General features: G+C 41.8%; 1 non-coding gene across 1 annotated transcript; it reads right to left on the bottom strand.

Moving 5' to 3' along the window:
* Positions 1-638: 638 nt before the first annotated feature.
* On the bottom strand, positions 639-745 carry LOC141650087 (small nucleolar RNA R71). The gene has a single exon (XR_012546149.1). It is a non-coding gene; the product is annotated as a small nucleolar RNA R71 (small nucleolar RNA).
* Positions 746-24794: the final 24049 nt, after the last annotated feature.

Below are 24794 nucleotides of genomic sequence, written 5' to 3'. Positions count from 1 at the left end.
GTGACTAGAAGGAACCACCAAGCTCTACTCTTCAATTCCGACCCCGAGAGGCTTTTTAGGACCTTGGGGACAAAGACCCTTGATAGAGTTCGGAACCCTCCACGGGCAAACATTGATCAACCAAATTCACACACCCCACAAAATATTGATACCACAACCACACTTCAACCAAACATCACAATTGAGACTCTACTATAAAACCCTTTTCATAACTTCCCTATTCCAAATAACCCACCTCAATCACCACCCCCTCATATACCAAATCCTCCACCACAAATGGCTCTACGAGATCACAACCGGCCTAACCACAATGATTCATGTAACCCTATTAATTTTGGCACTTTGGCCCAAAACAACTTTGAAATGCATCCCGCACAAGTCGGGTTGATTGAGAAGGATTTGTTCGGGGGGCATATTGAAGAGGATGCCCATGCTCACCTCCGGAAGTTTAAGAGGAAGGTTTCAATGATGAAAATGAATGGGGTGTCCGAGGACACCTTGAGAATGATGTTGTTTCCGTTTTCATTGACGTGCAAGGCGGATCGGTGGTTGAACATTCACCCCCGGATACCTTCACGACATGGGATGCCTTGGCTAAAGCATTCATGGCCAAATATTACCCTTCATCAAAGACCGCAATGCTCCGTAATGAGATTCATACATTTCAACAAGAAGACGGGGAGTCTTTAGGTGAAGCTTGGGACCGATATCAAGACTTAATAGCAAGTTGTCCCCATCATGGAATCCCGGAATGGTACATCACTCAAACATTCTTTCAAACGTTGCTACCGAGGACTAAGGAGATGGTAAATGCCTCCGCGGGGGGAGGATTTGATCACTTGAATTGTAATACTCCATATTTATAAGTCTTGGGGTACTCTATCGAGTAGGCCTTACTCTGTCGAGTAAGGGTAAGTTGCGTTTTAGAAAAGTTTCTGACCTGTAGGGTACTCTATCAAGTAGCCTTAGGTACTCGATAGAGTAAGGGGGTACTCTATCAAGTAGCCTTAGGTACTCGATAGAGTAAGGGGGTACTCGATCGAGTAGCCTTAGGTACTCGATAGAGTAAGGGGGTACTCGATCGAGTAGCCTTGGGTACTCGATCGAGTAGCCGGTTTTACGGGGAGTTTTCTCGGGTTTTGTTAATTATGCGATTAAGGTATATAAGCTTTGTCGTCATTATTCTAAATCACTTTTGCAAAACCTAAATTACTGTTTAAGAGAGAAAGCAAGCAAGTTCTTCATCCTAATCGCATTATTAGCAATACCCGGAGTTTGGAAGGTCAGTTCTTAGCGTTGATTATACCGTTGAGTTCCTTGCGTCGAGGGTAAGATCTATGTACCCTTTTTATTGTCTTTCCTTTGATTTGGTTAAACCCTAATTTAGAGATTTGGGGGTTTATGTGTAGTATGTGATTTGGTAGCCTTTATATGTTGTATGATAGGAGGACGGTTCATAGAGGAAGCTTTTTGATTCAAAGAAAGAGAGACCGTCTGATTGTGTGCTTACCAGGTAGGATTTCCTACTCAGTATTAGTCCCATAATGGGATATTGGTTGATGTATTGTATTTGGTTGTTTGATATAATAATTGTATTGTGATTGTGGTTGTGATCGTTGTTGATGGTTCGCGAGGCGTGGCCTCGGCTGAGTGAGGTCACTTGCGGGAGTGGCTTCACGCCCTAGTTTCGCCTTCTGTGGAACCCGCCACAGAAGGGATGTGCACATTAATGGACAGGGTTATCGCTCACTATGTGGAGCGGGGATTTGGTGGGTACGGCTGCGGTCCCCCACTGGCAGGGCTAGTCCAGTGGACAGTCGGTGATTGAGATTGTTGGGATTGGTGTGGTTGTGTGTGTGTGACGGTTAAGCTGTCTGTTTATCTTATTGTTGATATATTGAATTGTGTGATTAGTACTGACCCCGTTTAAATGTTTTAAAAACTGTGGTGATCCATTCGGGGGTGGTGAGCAGTTATTGAGCAGGTATGATATGACGCGTATGGGATAGCTGGGATGAGTCATCACGTGGCAGTTAGAAGTCTTCACGTGTGTCGACGGTGTCTTATAGCTTTGATAGTTTTAGCAGTAGACCGTCTGAGAATGTTGTATTTCAGTTTATTAGTTTTGGTTTTGATCATGTAATCACTTAAACTATTTACTTTTAAATATGTTTCTTTATTGTCTTATGAATATCATTTCCTCGGGTAACCGAGATGGTGACATCCTCATACCTGAGTGGTCCTGGTAAGGCACTTGGAGTATGGGGGTGTTACAAATGGTATCAGAGCGACGATCCTGAAACCTGTAACCAATGAATCTAATGAACCTAGGGAGTTTAATTAAAATGAACCCGAGGTAGACGTTGTAGGAGCTAATGCAAAGACTTGGGAGACGTCCTAAAGTCGCGAACTCGCCCTACAATTTTGAACCGATCACATGGGATATGAGTCGGGATCGCTATGTGCATACTTTGTGTGTTGTGTATCTACATAGTAAGGTGTTGTATGAATCAATGGATATATACATGTGGAGGATGTGAGATGTGTAGTGAAGGATAATGATGATATGATTATAATTGTCATTGATTGAATACATGAATTGCAAGACGGTTGGTTTATAATGTTGTTTTGAATTGGTTGAAAAGATGAGTTAAGGAATTGCATGAGAATGTGAAATTCATGTGAAGGACATGTTTATGTGATGGAAGTGGATTTTCTACTTTTGCTATGATTAGTAACATGTGAATAGGGGATTTCATGTCGTATATTATGTTATTGTGTACGTGAAGTTATAAAATAAGAGCATGTGGGTAAATCGTGATTGACAAGTTAAATAATCTATGTGCATGATAAATGTTGCTGCTTGGCTTTGAACATAGTAACATATGATTAGCAATACTGGTTTTATGAGTAATGAGTCGTTTTGTCCACCTTGTGGTTGTTTAAGTCGTTTGGGAAGTAAAAATCAATAGTTGTGTTTTTTCGATTATAAAGAGATTGTCTTTAAACTGTTATAACTTGAGATGCATAAATGATTTTGATGTGATTCCAATTGGAGGTGATCGCTTGTCCTTTTACGATTCTAACGATAGGTCACACGCCCAAAACGACCAAGTAATGAGTGAGTTATGACTGTTTTACGAAAACTGGACAGTGCTGAGAAATGTGTAGGTACTCGATCGAGTAGGGGGGTACTCGATCGAGTACGTCAGTTACTCGATCGAGTGTCCCTGGTAATTTGTTTTACGTGCTTCTGATCTTCATCTACTCGATCGAGTAAGTCCCTTACTCGATCGAGTGGCCTGAACTCGATCTAGTGACCCCTGTTTTGGGTCATATGCTTATCTTTTGACATTCGTTGCATATTATGTTTAATTCAAAGGTATTATTTTGCTTATTTATGCACCGTTTTACATGTATGTTGATCCTGATGCGTAAGTTACCCAATCTTATGATGTAAAGAGTGGCACCTATGATGAGTATGAGTTCGGTGGGGAGAACATGATTTATATGTGTTGTGATAGGTAGAGGAAAAAGAAAAGGAAGATTGGTAAGGCTTAATTGAGGCATATAGCATGTTGTGCGAGATGAGATGAGTGACATGGTTGTATGTTGAGTAATGAAATGTAAGTGAATATGGGCAAGGGATGATGTAAGTTGAAGGAACGTGAGAACGAAAAGATTGAAAGAAATGATGTGGATAGTAGCAACCTGAGATGTATAACAAATTATGGAGGGAGATGGTTAGAAATAGTGTTGAGTAAGGATATATGTAATGAAAGGTCGTTTTAGAGGAATTGAGAAGAGTGGTATATATTGAACTTAATGGAGATATGTCGCGACGTGGATTTGCAGATAGTGTCTGAGTTTAGAAATTTTTGTTATCGAGAGACGAAACTAATGTGTGATTTCCTTGGGCAATTAACGGTATAAAAAGAATTTTGATTTCTAGAGAGGTACAAAGGAGATGCAATTGTTTGAACAGTGAACGTTGATTTTATGGATAGATTAGTGGCAAGTGTGAGTGATACCATAATAAGAGAAAACCCATGGTAAGAAAGAGTGAGAAGATATCGATATAAAATAATGAGATGTGAGTCTTGGAGCAATGAGAAAGTAACCGGAACACTAAAGAGTTAGGAAGAAGTAATAAGGAGTTTTATGGTTAATTAATTTTGCCGAGAGTAAAAGAAAAGAATGAGGGGAGTAAAACTAGGAAGATGTTGACCGGAGTTATGTGACATAAAAGTGAGGAATTGTCGAGATGTATGATACTATCAAGAGTAAGTAAGTTAATGGTTATACGGGAGTCTCGGGACAACATGATTATTCATGGGCTTTGAGAAATTAAGGGAGTAAGAGGTTGATAGAGTAGCTGCACGATATGAGATATTGGTGGAGAGTTAGATGACGCTACGGTCAAGGATAGTGTTGAAAAGAATGTTGAGGTAATTTTGTTGATGGATTCGACGTTCGTTATTTGGGATGTTAAGTAAAGATAGGAAAGAAATCGTGATGTTTAGAGACGAGTGTAAGAGGTTTGATGTCCTGGACAAAGGGTAGTGTTATGGTTTGTGACTAGTGATTAAGGGTGACGGTATATTAGAAAAGCAGCAATTCTAAAGAGATTGATTTTGTAGGGACAAGATTGATAAGTATGGTTATGAAAGAGTATAAGATGTGGTTATATGAGGTGGTTGTTAGTAGTTGAGTATTAATGGTGTGGCTACATTTGGCAGAGGGTGATGGATATGCGAAGGGGAGACTATGTTATGAGGTGTATACGAGTTAATCTCGGGTGAGAGGTAACTTTTAACAGGTGGTAACTTACGTGATCAGGATTGACTGGTAGGATGTGATTATGAGTCTATGTCATATATAAATGTTTGTGTGAGGTTCTGACCTCACAAGAAATGGTATGGTGTGATAATTATAAGTTGTTATCTGAATTTTCTGTAATACATGTTGGATACGAGAACGTAAGGGAACGATGTTTAAAAAGGTAATAATTTGACTGTTTTGGCATGACTAGTTATGCCTGTCTGTATTCATGGTACATGTCAATCTGTGATATGGTAAGGGGATGATATTCACGAGGTTATTATCTGTTTAATTCATAAAATATGTTGTGTTATGATTTAGTAAAGTGGATTTGAGTAAGTTTTTCCCTGTCTGAGAAATTATTTTGAGTCAGTATTTATGGGAGTTGTATGCAGTCGTGATGACTATCGATGTGGTTGTGGTGCCTCGGGTGGTGATCCGGGCACGATATTTAGTGTTGTGATGCGGGTATTTTCGCACTACGGTGTGGCTGTTGGTGGCGGTGTTGTGATGCCATCACCGGTTGTGGTGGAGTAGGCAGGATGATTATGATTCGAGTTTCGAAAGCACATAGCAGTTATACATAGATTGTTGTTTTGTTTGATGTTGTTCCCTGCGAGTTTCAGTTTGTGCAGATAGACAGTTGTCTTGTTTATTGATGTTTTCTTTACCTGGTTAAGTTGGGAATGAGGGTAGAGTATGATATACATAGAGTTGTATATGTTCTCGTTGTTGTCATAGTATAGTGATATTCTGTTGATAGGACACGGTTGTGAGAAGTTGTTACAGTAATTTTGATCTTGTTCTAGATAAGGCTTTAGTGCACATGGTAATGGCAAGTGATTCGTAAAACACGTGTGGTAATGACCTGAAAGATGCAGGTGGTCCATAATCCTTTGTTGAGACAGTGAGTGTAGGGTGTTGGGGAAATTAGTGTCATGTTAAGTTACGTTTGAGTTTTGCGATAATGAAGGAAAGAACTTGAGGATCTAGTGTGAGTATACGTAACGAGTGTGGATCGTGAGTTATGCTTTTGGGAGATAGGTGCTTTACATAGAGAGGTATGTTGTTTTGCAGAAATAATGGAGAGTTAGTATGGTGATTTTGCTACGAGCCTTATGGTATAGGTTAGGGGTGTGCTGAATGAGTGAGTTATGAGAAATGTTTAAGTAAGAGAGCCTTGGATATATGCATGGCAGTGTTTAGATTATAGGTGGTTATCTTTGACATGCGGTGGTGATGAGGATAATGAGACGATATAGCTAGGATTTAGTATTAGTGAGTTACGAGGACGTAACATTTGTCTTAAGAGGAGTAGGATGCGATAAAAGAGAGTTTCATGGTGGTGCATGTTGTAATATAATTGGAAGTAGAGTGTTAGCGTAGCGTAAAGGAGGGATTTGTTTTGTGGATGATACTTATAAAAGGCCATGGCCGTGCTTGTAGTAGTGTGATGCTTCGGAGTATGAGAATATTTTATATAATGTTGACAGCTGGAGGATGATGTTATGAGTCTGAGTAAACTTCGAGGATGAAGTTCCTTTTAAGGGTGGTAGAATGTAACATTCCGTTTGATGTCTATGAGTGTCTTGATTTTGGATTTGATAGTGGATGATATTATAGAGCTAGCAGTGTTAGTGGATGGTGGTTGGCTATGTACGAAGTTGGTGTCGTGAGAGATATATATGTGGTGGATACGATATCGTGAGTCATGTTAAGGAAGTAAACATAGTTGGTGGAGTGGGTGTTAAGAGTTCATGTTTTATGTTTGGTCGAGTTTTTGAGTTCTTAGTTATGTTGTTGTGTCTTGGTCGAGTTAGTATGGTTGTTTTTAGAGTATGGGTTGAACTTCGGGGACGAAGTTCTTTTTAAGGAGGGAAGACTGTAATACTCCGTATTTATAAGTCTTGGGGTACTCTATCGAGTAGGCCTTACTCTGTCGAGTAAGGGTAAGTTGCGTTTTAGAAAAGTTTCTGACCTGTAGGGTACTCTATCAAGTAGCCTTAGGTACTCGATAGAGTAAGGGGGTACTCTATCAAGTAGCCTTAGATACTCGATAGAGTAAGGGGGTACTCTATCAAGTAGCCTTAGGTACTCGATAGAGTAAGGGGGTACTCTATCAAGTAGCCTTAGGTACTCGATAGAGTAAGGGGGTACTCGATCGAGTAGCCTTAGGTACTCGATAGAGTAAGGGGGTACTCGATCGAGTAGCCTTGGGTACTCGATCGAGTAGCCTGGTTTTACTGAGGGAGTTTTCTCGGGTTTTGTTAATTATGCGATTAAGGTATATAAGCTTTGTCGTCATTATTCTAAATCACTTTTGCAAAACCTAAATTATTGTTTAAGAGAGAAAGCAAGCAAGTTCTTCATCCTAATCGCATTATTAGCAATACCCGGAGTTTGGAAGGTCAGTTCTTAGCGTTGATTATACCGTTGAGTTCCTTGCGTCGAGGGTAAGATCTATGTACCCTTTTTATTGTCTTTCCTTTGATTTGGTTAAACCCTAATTTAGAGATTTGGGGGTTTATGTGTAGTATGTGATTTGGTAGCCTTTATATGTTGTATGATAGGAGGACGGTTCATAGAGGAAGCTTTTGATTCAAAGAAGAGAGACCGTCGATTGTGTGCTTACCAGGTAGGATTTCCTACTCTGTATTAGTCCCATAATGGGATATTGGTTGATGTATTGTATTTGGTTGTTTGATATAATAATTGTATTGTGATTGTGGTTGTGATCGTTGTTGATGGTTCGCGAGGCGTGGCCTCGGCTGAGTGAGGTCACTTGCGGGAGTGGCTTCACGCCCTAGTTTCGCCTTCTGTGGAACCCGCCACAGAAGGGATGTGCACATTAATGGACAGGGTTATCGCTCACTATGTGGAGCGGGGATTTGGTGGGTACGGCTGCGGTCCCCCACTGGCAGGGCTAGTCCAGTGGACAGTCGGTGATTGAGATTGTTGGGATTGGTGTGGTTGTGTGTATGTGTGACGGTTAAGCTGTCTGTTTATCTTATTGTTGATATATTGAATTGTGTGATTAGTCGACCCGTTTAAATGTTTTAAAAACTGTGGTGATCCATTCGGGGGTGGTGAGCAGTTATTGAGCAGGTATGATATGACGCGTATGGGATAGCTGGGATGAGTCATCACGTGGCAGTTAGAAGTCTTCCGTTGTGTCAGACGGTGTCTTATAGCTTTGATAGTTTTAGCAGTAGACCGTCTGAGAATGTTGTATTTCAGTTTATTAGTTTTGATTTTGATCATGTAATCACTTAAACTATTTACTTTTAAATATGTTTCTTTATTGTCTTATGAATATCATTTCCTCGGGTAACCGAGATGGTGACATCCTCATACCTGAGTGGTCCTGGTAAGGCACTTGGAGTATGGGGGTGTTACATGAATGATGAAGAGGGCACGGCATTGATCAAGAAAATGGTAGATTCGGAAGCAAACTATGGTTCTAGAGGAAACATGCTAAGAAGGAATGGGACGTTCCCTAAGGAAAACCCCTCCAACTCCGAGACAAATGTCAAGCTCGACTTACTCACAAAACAACTTGAAAAGCTTTAAAGAAGTCAAGTTCACCAAGCCACAACCTCACATGGGCCGCCCATGGAGGAAGTGGTTCAAGCTTCAAGTTGTGAGCTTTGTGGAGGGAGCGGTCATACCTTTAATTTGTGTGCCAACAACTATACCGGTGGCTATGAAGAGAATGTCCAAGATGTTAATGCTTTCCAAAACTATAACAACAATACAAGACCACTAAGACCACCCTACAACAACCCCAATGGCTACAACCCAAACACCAACTTCTACCATCCCGGTTTGAGGAACCACCCCAATTTTAGCTGCAAAAGTACCAATATTCAAAACCCACAAAACCTTCAACCACAAGCCCCGAATAATCCACCCGGTTTTTCTCAACAAAGGGGAACATTCCCCAACCAAAGGACTAACCCTGGAAATCAAAACCAATGGCCAAACAACAATCAAAACCAAAACTATGGTAACCAACCACAAGGGTACCAAGATTTTGGTGGAAATCAAAGCAACCAAGGGTTTTACCAAGGGAATCAAGTGAACCAAGCAAATCAAGGATTTGGGCAAGGGTATGTTCAAGGGTTTCAAGAACAAGGCCAAGGATCAAACTTCAACAACAATGGTCCTAGAGCTAACTTCTAAGGGGGACAAAACAACAACCAAGGTTCTAACACTCGGTATGACTATGGGTTCCCTCTACCCATAGCCAACCAAACTTATCAAGAACCCCAAGGTGAGCTCTCTGAAAATGAGCTTTTGAAGATGATAAAGAACTTGCAACTTCAACATAGTCAAGAAATGGCTAATTTTGCCAAGGCAACCCAACAAGAACAAGCAAACTTGAGGGCTACCTTCCTTAAATACATGAGAGAAATGGAATCAAGGATGGCCTCTCACGCTATGGCTAACCCTCAAAGGCCGCCCGGTGGTCTATTGGCCCAAGGACAAAGTTCCAAGGATGCCTCAAATAGCCACCATGCTCATGCGGTAGTGTTAAGGAGCGGTGTAGAGCTTGAGGACCCCTACAAAGACCTTGAGTTGGAATTTGATGAAGAGCCCAAGGGGAATGGGTTGGAAATGAATGGTGAAGAGGGAAGCTCACCCATGGCATCGTCGACTAAAGTTAGTGAAGATAAGAAGGGGAAGAAAGCTTGTGAAGATTTGTCAAGAAGTGGAATTCAAGTGGATAAGGATGTTGATGGATATGTGGAAGACCTCCCTTATGAGGAAGAAGCTATTGAAGAAGTACCTTTGCAACACTCTAAGAAGGTAACAAAGAATTCGGCTCCTCCAAAGGTATCTTCCAATTCTCAACTTGTTCCTAAAATTCCTTACCCTTCAAGAGCCATTAAAAGTAGGGAAAACCCTAAGTATGCCACGTTTTGTAATATGCTTGAGAAACTTGAGGTTACCCTACCCTTTACGGAAGTGATTATGAACATACCAACTTACTCAAAGTTTTTAAAAGACATTTTGACCAATAAAAGAGTCTTGGGTGACCAAGAGATAGTGGCTATGGAAGAGGCATGTAGTGCTCATATCCTTAACAAAATTCCCACTAAACTTGGTGACCCGGGAAGCTTTTCAATCCCATGTGTAGTTGGTGGTGTTCCTATATCAAGAGCTCTTTGTGACTTGGGAGCAAGTGTGAGTGTTATTCCTTTAAAAGTTGCAAAGAGGATTGGCATTCAAAACCTTGCTCCCACTACCATGACTCTCCAATTGGCGGATAGGTCCGTCAAGCGCCCTATGGGGGTGCTTGAAGACGTACCCGTCAAGGTTGGAAAGCTTTTAATCCCCACCGATTTTATTGTCCTCGATATTCCGGAGGATAGCCATACCCCCATCATCCTTGGTAGGCCATTCTTGGCTACCGGAGGTGTGCTTATTGATGTCAAGAATGGGCGGCTAACCTTCCAAATTGAGGGCAACAATGTCAAATTTAACCTCCCGAATTTGATGAAAGGACCGAGGATGGAAAGGTTGAGCACTATTGAGTTGATTGATGAGGTAGTACATGAAGTAGCCCGAGAAGAAGCGGAAATGGAAGAGGTTTTTCAAATCTCCTTGCATGATGAGGCTATGAAGGAAGATCATGAAGTTGATGAGGAACTTTTGAAGAAAGTGGAGGGTTTTCTCCCTCCAAAGGTACAACTCAAACCCCTACCTCCTTCACTCAAGTATGCTGATACGTGCATATTCTATACACTTTATCTGTGGTTTTGGCACGTATTTCTATGCATAATTGTTAGCTTAAGGCTGCTATTTCTCCCGAAACGGTTTACTTTGCATTTTCTATGATTTATTGTAGGAATGCGTGGAAGTAAGCTGAATCAAGCCAAGTTCGTCCTCCGGAAGCAAGTTTAAGGAGGCCAAGAAGAAGGAGAGTCGTATTCACTCACCTTGGGATACGTGCAAAGGATGAAGAGTTGATTGGAAGGAAGAAGGGAGCCACTGCACAGCACATTCAGTCGATCGACAATGCTGTTCAGTCGATCGACCACTGAAGCTAGCCAGATGCTACTGTTCCGCACATTCAGTCGATCGACCACTCTGGCCTGTCGATCGACCAGTTTTCGAGCTGACATGTTTTTCTTCGTGTTAGACTTTTAAAAGCCCAACTTGTAATTAACTTTCAATATCTTTTTATTAGGAGAACGCAGCAACTTTTAGGTTATGCTTTTCATTCTGAAAAAAAACTTAGTTTTCAGATCTAGCTTGAGACGGAAACCTTGGATTCGAATGCTTTGTTCTTGATATTCAGTTAGTAAGCTTTTTATGCAATTCTTCCTCTTTCTTATTTTTCCTTGTTATTTTGATTCTTGTTTCATCAATTAATTTCAGCAATTGAATTTCTCTCCTTTGTTCTAGTTAGATTCCATCATGTTAAATTTGTTCTTTATTAGCAATTTTGAAGTTAGAATAGTTATAATTATGCGTAGGTAATTTCTTTGATTGGGAACAAGGTGAGCCATGGTATTAAATTAGGATTGTTGTGTAGCACGAGTTCTTCCGTATTGGTCTTGTTATCTTTTAATAGATTTCTTTGCTAGATTGAAAGATTGGTAATTTGATTTATCGCTAGATTTAGAATTTCTCTTGAGTGAAAGCTTTGATAAATTCTACGGAATTATTAGACCGTGAGGTTATTTGAGCTTTGATCGAAAGACTAGCCTATTTTCCCTGAGACCGTATTATGAGACCTCTGCTGCTTGACTGACCTGTTATTTGCCATGGTGAACCGAAGTTCCCGATCCTCTTTTTATCTTGTTAAGAATATTCATTTTAGCAATTAGCCAGTTAATCAATCAACTTCAAAACTCCCAATTAATTGCTACTTTATAGACTGAAAGATAACAAACAAAATCAACCTTGTCTCTCTGTGGTTCGACCCTTACTATCACTAGCTATAGTTTTAGTTTGGAATTATAAATTTAATTTTGGTACTAAACGACGGTATCAAATTTTGGCGCCGTTGCCGGGGAGACGGTGTAATTTTGTTTGCCTTATTTTAGTTTATTTTTCTTGTCTCAGGGAACTTTGGTTCCTTGAGGCCGTTGCTTACCTTTGCTTCTAGTTTTGCTTTTGCACAGTTAGAAGACAGGTTTTTGAGAGAAAGACTTGAGTACTCTCACTTTGGAAATTATGGCTACAATATATGATAATTTTCAGCCAAAGGAGCACCACCTTCCAAAGGGGCGCCAGTTACCTACCTCTACTACCGGTAAATTCGAGTTTCGTTCCTCTTATATTGATTTAGTGGAACGGAATCAATTCGCGGGTCTGCCAGATGAAGATCCCTTGAAGCATATGGAAATTTTCACAGACTATTGCTGTTCCATACCTATACCGGATGGGGTAACTCAAGATGAAGTAAAGGGGTTTATGTTCTTATACTCCTTGAAGGATTCGGCGCGAGATTGGTACCGCTACCTCGATAGGGTAGCAGCTGGAGTCACTGATTGGACATCTTTACCATTAGCCTTCTACAAGAAGTACTTCCCGCTTTCAAAGACTGATGCCTTGAAGGGTAAAATCACGATTTTTCAGCAAGGAGCCGACGAAGATTTTTGTGAAGCATGGGGACGTTTCAAACGTTTGGTCCGAGCTGTCCCTCATCATGGTTTCCAGCAATGGTATCTTTGCAACCTATTTTACAATGCTTTATATGATGATTACAAGGTCATTTTGGATGCAGCTGCTAATGGTAGGTTCCAAAATAATACCGGTCAAAGTAAAGGTTGGAACACTATTGAGGAGATGGCAGTCCATAAAGCTGAGTTTGGAAGTTCACGTGGAAAGTCACGAAAGCAAAGTGAAGAAATGACTGCCGTTATGACACTTATGACTTCCATTTCTACCCGTCTCGAGAAGCTCGAGATTTCTGAAGCTTCCAAGGAGAAAGTCGAAATTCCTGTTCAAAACTCAGATGAGATCGAGAAGTTAAGAGAGATGGTCCAACTCCTTTTGGTTCAAGTGGCGAATATGGAAGCAGCGGGGATTGAGTCCTCAAAGAATTTTGTGAAACAATTGGAGAATATGGAGGCTAAGCAAGCTGCTAATTCTTCAAGCAAATGTGAAGGGCCGGTTGAGACGATCAATGCCATCAATCTCAGAAGTGGCCTTTCTTATGAAAGTCCAGACGAGCCAAAGGACGACTCGGGAAATGATGAAGAAGCTCGTTTAAATTCTGATGCAAAAACGAGTATGAATGCCAGTACTTCTGGTCGATCGACCAACATTCCCAGTTGATCGACTGAAGTGTCAGACAAAATAGTTTCTGGTCAGAAACTATTCACACCCAGCACATCCAGTCGATCGACCAACATCCTCAGTCGATCGACTGAGATACCTGATGAAGTTAATTCTGGACAGGAACTGTTCACACCCAGCTTACTTGGTCGATCGACCACTCATATCAGTCGATCGACCGATACTCCAGAGGAGGATGCAAATCCGTCAACTAGTTTGCATGATTCGTCACTCATTGATGATTTGACGGGGGTTTTAAACCTACGGAAGCCGAAGGTTACTGATCCTACGGCCAGTGTTGCAGTCCCGTATCCGAAGCGTTTGAAGGCTACCAAGCTGGAGCGTAAGTTTGGTAAGTTTCTGGAGATGGTCCAGAATCTCGAGGTAACGGTTCCTTTCACTGATTTAATTACCCAGGTACCCTCTTACGCTAAATTTATGAAAGATATCTTGAATCGTAAGAGAAATTTTCGTGATGATGGTAATGTTGCGTTTGTGGAGGAATGTAATGCTCTTTCACAAGTTAATGTGCCACCTAAATTAAAGGACCCGGGTAGTTTTTCAATTCCTTGCACTATAGGTAACCACGTAATTGGAAAGGCCCTTTGTGACTTAGGGGCCAGTGTTAGTGTCATGCCGTATTCTATTTGCGAAAGGCTAAACATTGGTAGACTTAAGGTGACCGATATTACCGTTCAAATAGCAAATAGATCGACTCAAAGACCTACAGGGGTTCTAGAGGATGTACCCGTTCGAGTGGGTAAGTTTTTTATTCCTGTCGATTTCGTTGTTTTGGACATTGTAGAGGACAGTCAGTTACCTATTATTTTAGGCAGACCGTTCTTACATACAGTTGGGGCTGTGATAGATGTCAAACGCGGAACCATCACCTTAGAGGTAAGGGATGACACCATTGAGTTCAGTCTTGCTCACAAGGCAACCGAACTCGCGATGAGGATACGTGTTATTCCATTGATATTGTTGACAGGGTTGTTACTTGTAATTGGAGGGAATCCTTAGCCAAGGATCCCTTAGCCGATCTAACCCATTTAGATGAGTGTGAAGGTAATACAAAGGAGAATGCTTTGAGGAGCCGATGCTTTGGTTGCCTCAATGGAGAGCTACGAGCTCAATGAAGAAGAAGATGAGATGCTTTTAAGCCTGGCCAACGATAACTTGGTGAACACTTGCTACACCATTGAAGCTGATTCTGTCTATGCTGTAGAGGTAAAGGCACCGGAGCGTAAGCCACTTCCTCCTAATCTTAAGTATGTTTTTCTAGATGATACGGAGCAAGACCCGGCTATTGTTAGCTCTAAGCTCAATGATGACCAAATTATGCTGCTTTGATGTGTGTACTTAAGAAAAACAGGAAGGCTTTGGGTTACTCTCTGGATGACATTAAGGGCATCACCACGATGTTTGTATGCACAAGATAGAGTTGGAAGAAGGCCACAAGCCTTATAGACAGGGTCAACGCAAGTTGAACCCGAAGATGCAGGAAGTTGTTATGGCTGAGGTGATGAAACTACTCGATGCAGGTATTATTTATACAGTTGGCAACTCCAAGTGGGTTAGCCCAGTTCAGGTAGTCCCGAAGAAAGGAGGGACTACCGTGGTTAAAAATGATAAAAATGAATTAATACCAACTCGAGTAGTGACAGGGTGGCGGATGTGCATTGATTATAGACAGTTGAATGCCGCCACCAAGAAAGACCATTTCCCCCTCCCTTTTGTTGACCAAATGACCGAAAGACTTGCTTCTAACAAATTTTTCTGTTTTCTAGACGGATATTCGTGGTTCTTTCAGATCCCTATTCATCCTGGACGATCGAGTAAGACTACTTTTACCTGTCCACATGGTGTTTTTGCGTATCGTAGAATGCCTTTCGGATTGTGTAACGCCCCTGCTACCTTTCAGAGGTGCATGATGGGGATTTTTTCTGATTATATAGAGAATATTATGGAAGTATTCATGGATGATTTCTCAGTTTATGGCAGTGACTTTGATCGTTGTTTAGCTAACCTTGATAAAGTTATGCAGCGTTGTATAGATGTTAATCTTGTTTTAAACTAGGAAAAGTGTCAGTTTATGGTCAATGAGGGAGTTGTGTTAGGGCATCTGATTTCTGATAAAGGTATACATGTTGACAAGGCAAAGGTGCAGGTGATTGAGCAATTACCTCCTCCCGTGAATGTTAAAGGAGTGAGGAGTTTCCTTGGTCACGCTGGTTTCTACCGGCGTTTCATTAAGGATTTTTCAAAAATTGCTAAACCACTTACACAATTGCTCCTTAAGGATGCTGTCTTTGAATTTACTTGATGAGTGCCATGTCGCTTTTAACAGTTAAAGGAGGCCCTAGTTTCTGCGCCAATCATTCAAATTACCGATTGGGACCTCCCATTTGAGATCATGTGTGATGCCAGCGATTATGCGATCGGTGCAGTTCTGGGACAGCGAAAGAATAAAGCTTTGAATGCCATATACTATGCGAGCCGAACTCTGGATGAGGCTCAAGTCAACTATTTTACCACTGAGAAAGAGTTTCTAGTTGTTGTTTTTGCCTTAGACAAATTTCGGTCTTATTTGTTAGGTTCTAAAGTTATTGTTTACACTGACCATGCAGCGTTGAAGACTCTCTTTATTAAGAAAGATGCGAAGCCGAGACTTTTGAGGTGGATACTCCTTTTGCAGGAGTTTGATTTGGAGATCAGAGATAAGAAAGGAGCGAGAGAATGTGGTAGCCGACCACTTATCTCGTCTCACAAATGACGAAAGGGAGGATTCGTTGCCTATTAATGATTCTTTTCCTGATGAGAGTTTGTTAGCTATTACTACTTGAGGGTCTTATCCACCTCCGTGGTTTGCTGATTTTGCTAACTTTGCTTTGTGATGGTAGGATACCACCCGAGCTTTCATGGCGTGAGAAGAAGCGGTTTGCCTATGATGCTAGACAATATTTTTGGGATGATCCTTATGTTTTCAAGGAATGCGCAGACGGTCTCATCCGAAGATGCGTACCTCAGTGGGAGGTGAAGGATATCCTAGAGGCTTGCCACTCTTCTGCTTATGGTGGTCATCACGGTCCGTCCAGGACCGTAGCTAAGGTACTCCAATCTGGTTTCTATTGGCCAACTTTGCATGCATATTGTCGCAATTTTGTTGCTGAGTGCGATGCTTGTCAAAGATCGGGGAATATTTCCAAGAGACACGAGATGCCACAGGTAGGCATTCTTGAGGTTGAGATTTTCGATGTCTGGGGCATTGATTATCAAGGACCTTTTCCGAGCAGTCAAGGTAATAAATATATCCTCGTAGCTGTAGATTATGTATCCAAATGGGTGGAAGCTATTGCTACTCCCCATTGCGATGCAAAGGCCGTGATTAAATTGTTTAAAAAGATTATTTTCCCTCGTTTTGGCGTCCCTCGGGTTGTCATTAGCGATGGGGGAATGCATTTTAAAGAGAAACAACTTAGTGCTTTATTGACTAAATTCGGTGTCCAACATCGTAGAGGTTTGGGGTATCATCCCCAAACTAGTGGTCAGGTTGAGGTTTCTAACAGAGAATTGAAGGAAGTCTTAGCTAAAGTTGTTTCTAAATCACGGAAAGATTGGAGTCTTAAGTTAGCTGATGTCTTTAAGGCTTATAGAACTGCGTTTAAAACGCCAATCGGGATGTCACCGTACCGATTGATTTATGGTAAGACATGTCATTTACCTGTTGAGTTAGAGCGCAAGTCTTGGTGGGCTATTTGTGATTTGAATTTGGATCCTAACCTCTCTCGTGAGAAACGCATGACACAGCTGAATGAGCTAGAGGAATTTAGGCTGCTAGCCTATGACAATGCAAGGATCTACAAGGAGAAATCAAAGCGCTGGCACGACAAGAGAATCATCAAGCGCGAGTTCCATATTGGCGACAAGGTACTTCTTTTTAACGCTCGTATCCGTTTATTTCCTGGTAAGCTGAAATCCAGGTGGACCGGCCCCTATACGGTCACAGCTGTTACAAAGTTCGGATCAGTTGAATTGGAGACCTCTGCTGGAGAAAGGTTCAAGGTTAATGGCCAAATATGTGAAGCACTATCATGGATCGGATGCATATGTTGGGAAAGTCGAGGTATTGTACTTCGACCCGCTATCAGATGATGAAAAGTGAGGTAAAAAGGTCGTGCGGGACCTCTTAAACCAGGGCTAACTGGGAGGCAACCCAGGTTGTAATTATTTTGTAATTTAGGACTTCTTTTTTGTTATTTCATTCATTTTGCATTTTAAGTTTTCTTGTTTTGTTTTCTTTATTTTCTTTAAATTTGCAATTTCTTGGTTGGGAAAACTTTTGCGCTTTTGATAATTTTTGCAGGAATTGATTTTATGCAAAGTGCGTAAGTGGTTTACTGGATGTTGTGTGAGAAAGACGGGCAATTATGATGGCAGTTGAATTTTTTGGCGAATTTAAAGTCTAAATGCCAGCGTTCGCAGTCGATCGACCAGGCCATGCAGTCGATCGACTGAACAGGCGAGTCCAGAAGGGCCTGTGCAGGGATTTTGGTCGATCGACCGAGTAAGGTGGTCGATCGACCACTTCGCAGGTTCAGAATGAAGCCAATAAGGGAAGTCTTCATCCCTTACTCTTTTATTCTTTCATTTTCCCAAAATCAGAAAAGGCCAAACCCTATTTCCTCTCCCTTTTTCGCGTTTTCAACTGCAAATCCGTCTCACTCTCTTCCTTTCTTGCTTTAATCTTCAAGGAAATCATCAAGGTATGTTTCTAATCTTATCTTTATGCTTTTTATTCGAGTTTTGCTGAAGTTCCATGCGAAATTTTCGAGTAATGTGCCCTTGAGACGAAAAAATCGATTTGGGGAAATCGATTCTAGGGTTTGATTTCTTGTCATCCTTGTACTTTAATTGCTTAGTCTACTCTTTCCCCCTTGTTTTTCAACGCAAATAAGCAGTTAGGACGTGTTTTAAGCCGTTTCCCCCAATTTATTCGAAACCCTAATTCGCTTCCAGGTTTGATCTTGATTCGGGTTTCCAGAAATTGACTTTGCTAAGGGGTTTTTTCGTTGCTTATGGGCTGTTTTGCAGGTAACAACAATGACAAAGGGAAACGAGCCAATGCAAGAGGGACAATCGAGCCAAGGGCCAGCTAAGCGGCAACGAGGACCGCCACTACTGATAGAAGCTACCACAATTAGTCTACCTGACTATCCGCAGGTTATCTTTGCTGATTCTAAGCAGCATGCTAAGTTTTGTCTATTTGTTTCGAAGATGAAAGTCACAGCTACCCGGTTTCTCCATAAAGATACTTTGGAGAAATTAGGCTGTTACGAGTCGGTAGTGTCCCTGCTAAATGGGACGGGTATGACAGGTTTAGTGGACATGGCTGAGTTCACGTACTATGTTATGACCCTTGAATTCTTTTCCTTTTACGCTTTTGACTCCAAAGCCTTTGAGGCTGATGCGACCAAACCCTGCATTTCCTTTCGACTTTTTAATGTCAATTATTCTCTGACACTTGCTGATTTTGCGGGTTTTCTGGGTCTTTACTTCGAGGGCAGAACCTCGGACCCCTCTGACACTCACCGGGTCATGTGGTCTTGTATCGGTGACACTTACGGGTCGAGGAGGACGGGCACTTCCGTCCACTTGCCCCCTCTTCGTTATTTTCTACGGTTAATGGGTAATACCATTTTTGGCCGTAAAGAGTCTAATAATGTGAATAATATTGAGCTTTCGATTTTGGCGGGTTATCTGAACGTTGAGCGTCGGACAGCCCGCATCTATAACATTGCCTACTTGACTGCCGCTCACTTTCAGACTGTAAGTGAGGGCACCTTGACGACCATTGCCTGTGGCGGATTGGTGACACGTATCGCCAATCGCCTTGTTTTACTCTTCCCTCGACAGGAGGACCCCATCGACCCCGAGCTGCGTTTCATGGACCTCCGTTACGCGAGGGGTGTCTATTGGATCGATAGACAGATGCGGTGGAAGATTGATTCTTTCATCTGTGACCGCATCCCCTGTCATCAAGGCTACCCTCCCGTCCCGCCCCTTACCATGTTGAGGAGGCGGCTCGCCGCCCGCCTAGTTACAAAGCTTCCTCCGGTGGCGGCCACTCCTGCTGCTAGCACTTCGAGGAGGGCTCGTGCCTCCTCTTCACAGGCACCCCCTACCTCCACTACCACCCCTACTGCCGGTACATCCACTTTTCTACCACCTACTCCCTTGGTTGTCCCTCCGGTCATGGACCAGAGGGCAATGTCACGTGTTTTGGGTGATTTGTGCAGGAGTTTCAACCAGCACAGGTTGGATACGGCCATTGCCCTCTACCCGGTCTACGAGGAGCTAGCTCGGGGAGGGGGGATGCTTCCACAGGGTGACTGGGCTCACCCTTCTTACTTTGTCCCTCCTGCGGGCGGTTACCCTCAGCCCGCCAGGAGACCCCCTCCCACTACTACTGTTGGTGCCTCCGGTTCCAGGAGGGCCACTCCCGCTGCTGCTGCTGCGGAGGAGGAGAGTGACTCGGGGTCCGGAGAGGACAGTGACTCTGACTACGAGGGTGGAGATTAGATGCTGGTGACCTCCCCGTTTTTGGCTGGTTTGGGGAGGTCGTATTTTGTGAGTTATTTTCCTTTCTCTTTTCGCTTCCTTTTACTTTTTATGCTTTCATTTTCCCATTTTTCTGCTGGTGATTTGCTGTTGAGCACAATGGGGACATTGTGCGTTTTGGTTTGGGGAGGGTATTTGCATATGCCTTTTGTTTTGCATTTGCATTTGTTTTTTTATTGCATTTCAGTCACATGTTTAGTGCATTTCTGTTTGCATTTGTTTTTATTTTCACCATTCAAAAAAAAAATTGAAAAAATTCATAAAAACCAAAAATATCACGTTTACTTTTGCATATAGTTGAGTCGGATTGGAGTTATTAATGATGATTTTGCACTATTAGTCAAATATGCCATTCCTTGCCTTTTTACAGCCGCTTAGCAAGAATTAATGGTGATCTCTCAAATTTTGTTATGGAATCCATTTCGGGCAATTAGACTTGACTCATTACTTTTGGCAAACTACATATACCTTCTGAGATATAGAGCCTATAACTGGTGACATTTATGACCGGTTAATTTAGGATTGAGAGTAGTTACTCCCTTCATTTCATGTTTTGCACGTGTATGAGTTTTGATTACTTATTGCCTATACGCATTGGTTTGTGGTCGGTATTGCATGTTTTGAGAACTACTGCACCTTCCCCTTTCTCATTTTACCCCATTAACTCCACTATAAGCCAAAATTGTCAGTTGCCCTCAACTACATCCCATACTTAGCCTACCATTGTGCCAAGCTAGGAGGTAGTAGAGGAATTTGTTGATTTAAGCTGTTTTGGTTCGCTCTTGTAATGTTGGAGCGGGTATTTTTGAGAAGTGAAGGATTTACTTCAGCCTGAAAACAGGAAGAAAGGAAAAATTCAGAAAAAATGAAAAAAAAAGGAAGTTGTTTACCTGGGCAGAATGTTCTGGAGTGTGCAGGGTGGTCGATCGACTGCCATCATTGGTCGATCGACCACCAGTTCAGATTTTGAAAAAAAAAAATGAAAATGAAAGAAAAAGAAAGAAACAGAAAAAAAAAAAAAAAAAAAAAAAAAAAAAAGAGAAAAAAAGAGTCTTGAAAATAATAAGGTTTTGGCTGGAATAAAAACACGCCTCATGTGCTTACCTCTTGATTTGGAGGCGTTCATTTGGATTTTTGGGTTGCCTAGTCAATAAAGGCATGGTTTTTTTTTTATTGAGTTGGAAGAACGGGATACGGGTTCTAATGGTTCATTAGGTACTAGCTTGGCTCTTACCTTCACTCTTCCATAATTGTTTTGCCCCTTCTTTCCCACTTAGCCTCACATATCCAAATGTTGCAATAGTTCGGCATGTGATAGTCCTTGACGGTGGTTATGCGTATGTACGGTAAATAGAATCATTATTCATGCTAGTCAAGCATACATGTTTTGTCGGTCGCAGTCTAGGTGAGAGACTATACTTTTCTTCCCTCTCTTTTACATATAATCTTACCATTTGCTTTCTTTGAGAGAAGAGTGATCCTGAGAGTCCGATTGTATGAGTCTTGCAAGGTCGAACGCCCGACCTAATTCTATGATATGCATAAATTTGTTCACGTGATTTAAGCTTTGCAGTAGTTGACTTTGGGCATTAAATGGTTTGGCATTGACTTGTAGTTAGCTCTGAAATGTACTCCTTTCCATTTAGTTTTATACGGGTCATAGTGCTTGCTTGGGGACAAGCAAGGTTTGGTTTGGGGAGTTTGATACGTGCATATTCTATACACTTTATCTGTGGTTTTGGCACGTATTTCTATGCATAATTGTTAGCTTAAGGCTGCTATTTCTCCCGAAACGGTTTACTTTGCATTTTCTATGATTTATTGTAGGAATGCGTGGAAGTAAGCTGAATCAAGCCAAGTTCGTCCTCCGGAAGCAGGTTTAAGGAAGCCAAGAAGAAGGAGAGTCGTATTCACTCACCTTGGGATGCGTGCAAAGGATGAAGAGTTGATTGGAAGGAAGAAGGGAGCCACTGCACAGCACATTCAGTCGATCGACAATGCTGTTCAGTCGATCGACCACTGAAGCTAGCCAGATGCTACTGTTCCGCACATTCAGTCGATCGACCACTCTGGCCTGTCGATCGACCAGTTTTCGAGCTGACATGTTTTTCTTCGTGTTAGACTTTTAAAAGCCCAACTTGTAATTAACTTTCAGTATCTTTTTATTAGGAGAATGCAGCAACTTTTAGGTTATGCTTTTCATTCTGAAAAAAACTTAGTTTTCAGATCTAGCTTGAGACGGAAACCTTGGAGTCGAATGCTTTGTTCTTGATATTCAGTTAGTAAGCTTTTTATGCAATTCTTCCTCTTTCTTATTTTTCCTTGTTATTTTGATTCTTGTTTCATCAATTAATTTCAGCAATTGAATTTCTCTCCTTTGTTCTAGTTAGATTCCATCATGTTAAATTTGTTCTTTATTAGCAATTTCGAAGTTAGAATAGTTATAATTATGCGTAGGTAATTTCTTTGATTGGGAACAAGGTGAGCCATGGTATTAAATTAGGATTGTTGTGTAGCACGAGTTCTTCCGTATTGGTCTTGTTATCTTTTGATAGATTTCTTTGCTAGATTGAAAGATTGGTAATTTGATTTATCGCTAGATTTAGAATTTCTCTTGAGTGAAAGCTTTGATAAATTATAGGGAATTATTAGACCGTGAGGTTATTTGAGCTTTGATCGAAAGACTAGCCTATTTTCCCTGAGACCGTATTATGAGACCTCTGCTGCTTGACTGACCTGTTATTTGCCGTGGTGAACCGAAGTTCCCGATCCTCTTTTTATCTTGTTAAGAATATTCATTTTAGCAATTAGCCAGTTAATCAATCAACTTCAAAACTCCCAATTAATTGCTACTTTATAGACTGAAAGATAGCAAACAAAATCAACCTTGTCTCTCTGTGGTTCGACCCTTACTATCACTAGCTATAGTTTTAGTTTGGAATTATAAATTTAATTTTGGTACTAAACGACGGTATCATATGCTTTCCTTGATGAGGGGGAGGCTTACCCGGTGATCATAAATGCTAACCTAAGTGAGTCACAAGAAAAGAAACTTTTGCAAACCTTGAGAACTCATAGAGGGGCACTTGGGTATAGCATTGATGACATCAAGGGCTTAAGCCTGAGTTTGTGCATGCATAGAATTGTTTTGGAAGAGGGGAGTCAACCCAAGGTAGATGGTCTTAGGAGGATAAACCCTTAAATGGCCGAGGTAGTTAAAAATGAAGTGTTAAAATTACTTGAGGCCGGGATTATCTATCAAATAACCGATAGCAAGTGGGTTAGTCCGGTTCATGTGGTACCAAAGAAAGGGGGGGTACAAATGGTTGAACAAGAGGATGGGACCACCCTACCTACTAGACCGGTGACCGGATGACGCATGTGTATTGACTATAGGAAACTTAATGCCGCCACCCTTAAAGACCATTTCCCGATTCCCTTTATATACCAAATGCTTGAGAGGCTCGCGGACCATGCATATTATTGCTTTTTAGATGGTTACTCCGGGTTCTTCCAAATTCCCATCCACCCGGATGACCAAGAAAAGACAACTTTCACTTGTCCAATAGGAGTCTATGCTTATCATAGGATGCCATTCGGGCTTTGCAATGCGCCCGGAACCTTTCAAAGGTGCATGATGGCAATCTTTTCGGACTTTCTAGAGAAAAGCATGGAAGTTTTCATGGACGACTTTAGTGTCCATGGGGACTCGTTTGATCATGGTCTTGAAAATTTGACTAATTTGTTGAAGAGATGTGAGGAGCACAACCTCGTCCTAAATTGGGAAAAATGCCATTTTATGGTAGAGGAAGGGGTTGTACTCGGCCACGTTGTCTCTAGAAGGGGTATTGAGGTTGATAGTGCTAAGGTTGCCGTTATAGAAAACTTGTCATCTCCTTCCAATGTAAAGGGAGTGAGGAGTTTTCTAGGCCACGCCGGATTCTATAGGCGTTTCATTAAAGATTTTTCAAAGATAGCAAAGCCATTGACCTCATTACTCCTCAAAGATGCCCCTTTTGTATTTGATGAACCTTGTCTTGAAGCTTTTCATAGGTTGAAGAAAGCATTGGTCACGGCCCCGATAATCCGGGCTCTGGATTGGAGCCTTCCTTTCGAGATCATGTGCGATGCTTCGGACTTTGCGGTTGGTGCGGTCCTTGGGCAAATGGTGGATAGGAAGCATCATGTGATATATTATACAAATAAGACCCTTGACCAAACACAATGCGGGTATTCTACAACCGAGAAGGAAATGTTAGCAATTGTTCATGCCGTGGAAAAGTTTCGACAATACCTTGTGGGATCTAAGGTGGTGGTTTACTCCGACCACACCGCCTTGAGACAATTGATGGTGAAGAAGGACGCTAAACCTCGACTTTTGAGATGGGTACTACTCCTTCAAGAATTCGATCTTGAGATTAAGGACAAGCCAGGATCCGAAAACCTTGTGGCGGATCATCTTTCGAGGTTAACTAAAGAGTCCCGTGGGGATAAAGACGATGGGGTCCCAATTGATGAATGGCTACCCGACGATTCTATCCTTGCCATTACCCACTCCACTCCTTGGTATGCGGACATAGCCAATTTCTTGAGTTCTAGCTTCATCCCCGAAGAATTTGATAACCAAGCTCGGAAGAAATTGAGGTACGAATCAAAGAGATATGTGTAGGAGGACCCTTACCTCTATAGAAGATGCAATGATGGGATTTACCGGAGATGTGTCTCTCAAGAAGAAGGTCGTGAAATTCTCCAAGCTTGCCACTCTAGTACTTATGGAGGGCACTTGTCCACATCTAGGACCCAAGCGCGGGTTCTTCATTGTGGCTTCTATTGGCCCTCCTTGTTCAAAGATGCATATGCTATGGTGCACTCTTGTGACTCTTGCCAAAGGAGAGGCAACATCGGGAGGAGAGATGAGATGCCATTGAACAACATTTTAGAAGTTGAGCTTTTCGATCTGTGGGGGGTGGACTTCATGGGACCATTCCCATCTTCATTTGGAAACCAATATATATTAGTTGCGGTGGACTATGTGTCCAAGTGGATCGAAGCAATAGCCGCCC

This window comes from Silene latifolia, chromosome 3 (assembly GCF_048544455.1).
Source record: "Silene latifolia isolate original U9 population chromosome 3, ASM4854445v1, whole genome shotgun sequence".
Classification (NCBI taxonomy): domain Eukaryota; kingdom Viridiplantae; phylum Streptophyta; class Magnoliopsida; order Caryophyllales; family Caryophyllaceae; genus Silene; species Silene latifolia.
This window is presented reverse-complemented; position numbering and strand designations above follow the sequence as displayed.